Here is a 4,710-nt window from a genome sequence, read left to right as displayed (position 1 = left end):
ATAAATAACTGACGCGTAGGTGGGGTTCGGAGTACCGTGCACCGGGCGGGCGGCGTGGCCTCCGGGCGGCACCCGCCACGCATTTAGCCTTCTACGCCACGGCCCGCCGCTCTTAGCGTAGGTGGGGTTCGGAGTACCGTGCGCCGGGCGCACGGCTTGGCCCCGGACCTGGCCTGGGGCCTCTTCCCCCTCCGACCCCTCCATGCCCCGCTGATGCACACACGGTCTCAGGGCTGGGACCAGAGTGAGGGGCTGCAGTGCACTGCTGCTCGTACGGAGGGCTGGGCCACCCACCGTGCTCCAGGCACCCTCAGCGTGGTTTCCTGGGTGCCCCCTCAAAGGCGTGGGAGCCACAAGTGGGCCACACACACGGCACATGTGATCAGCCCCGGCTCTGGCACTGACCACCTCGTGTAAAGTGTATGGACACTGATACGGAAAAGCCGGTTGAAGAAAAACTCTCTAAGACTCAGAGCTTTAGAAAGTGGGCATTATTGCAGAGCTGGGTGCATGGAGGATTGCTCCTCTGCAAGTGTGCACACCAAGGCCCTTAGATTTACCACTTAAATGCAGGTACCTTACACATATTCATAGGATTGCACAACACATACATATTTACTATTAAGGTGTGGTTAGCCCAAAAAACTTTATCAGCAGTTTTAAAACAATCATGTCACTCTTGCGCCTGTGCATTGCCTCCAGGTGGTGGTCTTCGGAGGTCTTCAGGAGGAAGGCCAGTAGTCTTCCTCATCGCCTCTTCCCCAGTTTCAACATCGCCAGTCCCTAAAAGCCTGATCCCTCTGACTAAGTTCTTTGTTACCCACCTTATCTGAAGTGTGATGTCTGTTATCTTCTGTTGCCAGGGCTTGGGCCTACTCCTTTGGGTCAATAAAATGCATGTTCTGTCACCATGGTTCCACATCTTCTGTCCTTGGGGCCTTTATGTTTATGCGAGTTTCTTTGTTCCTAGAGCTCAGAAACTTCTTAGCTTAGACAACTCTTAGGCCTACTACTATTAACCATCTTACTGGTTATGTGCTAAATTTCTTAACATTTCATGTATCATTCCCCCTTTCCCTTCATGGTTGAAGAATTTATATGATGCAACCTAAAGTAACATTACTGAAACTAAAGATTAATTCCAACATGTGAGCAAATAGTTACAAATACTTCTTAGCACTCTTAAAGGTAACTTTAAGGTATGGGTTATACATATTTGTTGCAACGAGGACAACAATCACAACACTGTACAGTCAAACAGGTTACTACTATCATTACAATGATTCCTAGATTTAAAGCAAGCAATTATTTTAAAGATTTAAAATTGGCAACCAAGAAGTGAGCTTATTCCAAATTTCTTCAAATCCAGAGGAAGTATAATCTTTTTGCACTTCCTGTAATATGCCTACTTGTTTTATTTTACCTAAATCTGCATTTATTCTTTCTGTTTCATCTGTATAAGTACAGCAGCTGGCATTTACAACTGCACAAACTCCACCGTGTGAAGCAAGCACCATATCCAAAGCCATCCTGTTTTGAAGAATAATCTTGGAAAGTTCTGTAACTTCCCTCTGTAAAGCTCCAATTGCATTGGTTGTGGCATTCACAATTTCTTCTATTACACCAGAAATATTTACTATAGCTTTCTCTCACTAATCCCTAGTGAAGGAATAAACCACCTTACAAAAGAGTGGAAAGCTGTGGGATGTGTAACTAATGAGTTTGGTATACCCCTCTTTTGCCTTCCAAAAGGTATTCTAGCCCACCCTATTCCCTGTAATTGAGGTAGTATTTTAATTTGAGGAAGGACTATTCCTAATGTGCAGGCTCTGGTCCACCAAGGCGGTAGTGATTTTCTGGCTACGTTTCCACAAAGCCAATACCAACCCTTCCCTTCTGGAACTTTCCAATACATGTCCCTGTAATTTTCATGTTTCTTTAGTAATTGAAACTGGAAATACCAGTTGCACTGAGGATAATTTCCCACTGAGAGATTACCTTGTAGGGTAGTTTTGCGATCTGTCATACACTTAACTTTCTCTTTTAGTTTAGGAACTCTAATTTCCCAAATTTGAGGGTCCTAATTTTTTTCCTTAAAATAATCCCTGAAAGTACCCCAGGGATCATTCCAGGTAGTATTGAAAGGAGTGGGAATTCCAATTAATGAAAGATTTGTAGCCAAGCTGTGACTTGGAAATTTAGCACATACCCAGCACTTGCTCATGTTGATTGCCAAAGCTACTCATTTTATTAGTTGTACATGGGTATTATCATTCCACAGTGTCCCCAAGCTTTGTGAAGTGCCCCTTTGATACATCACCAGCTGTAACAATAAAATGGTTACCACCTCTTGGGTCGGAGCTTTAAAGGGGCTTCCTCTTGGCATGTCCATGGTGCTGGAGCTTTCTTCATTCGTGAATAGTGTATCCAGGGGTTCTTGCTGTTTAACTTAACAGCAGTGTATGTTGTTAGTGTAATAAACTATTGTGACTAATTTGCTAAGTTAAGCAAGGCGGGTACTGAAATAAACTATTGTAACTAATTTGCTAGGTTGGGCAAGGTGGGTACTATACACCTGAATGATCTCTAAATATTAAACAGTTAAATGCAAAGTGTGCCATTCAGATTGGAACAATGTAACTGTGCCTCAGAAACCCCACTGAGCTGACATGTAACTGCTGTCTGAAGAACAGCCCGCCAAAAGGATGAGATCATGAGGCTTTTAAAAGATCCAATAGGAGAAAAGAGCGCCAAGAGACCAAGGCTTCGAGACTTTCAAAAGACCCAATAGGAGGAGGACATGCACCCCAGCAACTCAAATTACCCAATGGAAAAGAGCAGGACAACTATCTGATGGGAGGAGATGGGTTAGAGACGATGGCATAAGAGTATAAAAACGGTTGGATTTGGAACTCGGGATGCGTGTGGCAGAGTTGCGGCTCTCCGTGCACCCGGCACTGCTTTGCCTATTGCTTCCCACCCTAAATCGATTGAACCCCAATAAAAATATATATTTTTATAAAAATTGGCTTTTTCTGATTATAACAATTTGGTGACCCTGATGTGATCTCAGTGTGCTTTCCTGGACTGTGGCTTCTTGAGAGGCGCCCCACAGATTGTGGCTCGAAAGTAGCAGTCTGGGTCAGTCTCCAGAGATCAACGGACAAAAGAGAAGCAATAGTCAAAGGAACTGGAGACTCCAAAGACTATAGTATAAAATACCCGTAATTCTGGTGCACGAAGACCCGAATGAAGACGACGGAGTCATGAGTATAAGGGATACCGTTCAGTTGGGTGGGATTCGGTTGCTTGTGTGTGAGAGTGTGATTGAGACAGAACCTCATTCTGGAAATTAAAGTAGTTTTGGAGCCAGGATTTGAGTTCTGAATCGAGTGTGGAGGTCTTCTAACTGCGGTTCCAAACTCCCGCGGGGGATTTGGCTGGTGAAGGACCGAAGAGGATCCTATAGGACTCATGGGTGGGAGCACGGGTTCTAGGGGTACGTGGGTGGGTAAAGGGTTCAGCCGCCCTCCTGCAAGACACTCTTACTGGTAACCAAGGGCGAGAGGAATTGCTGTAGAAAATTCCCAAGGTGAGAGGAATTGCCGTAGAAAATTTCCAGGCCAGAGGAATTGCCGGAGAAAATTCCCAGGGTGAGAGGAATTGACGTAGAAAATTCCTAAGGGATACGTGAGGGGTAAGAGATTCAACTTCCTGGATCTAACCCCCTACAAGGGCAAGAGGAATTGCCATAGAAAATTCCCAGGAGATATGTGGGTGGGTAAGAGATTCAACTCCCTCAATCTAACCCCCTACAAGGGCTGTAGAAGTTGCCACAGTAAAACCCCTAGATGTGTCAAAAGGAATCAAAAACCCGGGACCAGAAAGAAAAGAGTAAATTACCAGATATACCACCAGATAGTCCATTAGGGATAATGATTAGAAATTGGAATGAAAGTGGTCCTAGAAAAGGAAAAAGTAAATTAAAATTAGTCCAATATTGTATGGTTGAATGGTCGAAGAAATCTTTAAAACCACATGTCTTCTGGCCTACTTTTGGATCTTTTGAAGACTGGATTTGCCAGGCTTTAAGTACATATGTTTACTCAAAAAAACCTTTTAGTCAAGAAGAAAGTGGTTATGCAAAATTGTGGATCACCAGGTAAGCCTGAGATCTGGTACAGCCTTCCATAAAGGAGTTCGTATGGACTCAGCCGTTGCCTACCCTTTGGCTGAACTCTTATTCGCAATAAGGCCAGGGGTAGAACCGTGTCCAATCCATTGAAGTCTCCTGATACAATTTGCTTATCTGTAATTTAAGGGTACAGTTCATTCTTTCTACTTTCCCACTTGCTTGTGGCTGGTAGGGGGTATGCAAGTCCCAAGTGACATTTAGTACCCCTGATATTCCTGAGATAACATGCTATAAAGTGAGGATCCCTATCCGATGACATATCTATTGGAGTTCAGAACCTAGGAATTATTTCTTTTAACAGTATCTTTACAACTTCTCATGCTTTGTTGGTGCAGCAAGGAAAAGCTTCCGGCCGTCCGGTGTAGGTAGTGTACTACTACTAAACATCTTACTAGTTATGTGCTAAATTTATTAGCATTTCATATATCAACACCATTCCCCTGGTTTGGGCACAACTGCATTTTTTTGCATGTGTGGTGCTTTTGTGGCACAGCTTCCCCTCTCTCATCCTCCCT

The sequence above is a fragment of the Athene cunicularia genome (genome assembly GCF_003259725.1).
Source record: "Athene cunicularia isolate RWA chromosome 1 unlocalized genomic scaffold, athCun1 chr1_part2, whole genome shotgun sequence".
Classification (NCBI taxonomy): Eukaryota; Metazoa; Chordata; class Aves; order Strigiformes; family Strigidae; genus Athene; species Athene cunicularia.
This window is presented reverse-complemented; position numbering follows the sequence as displayed.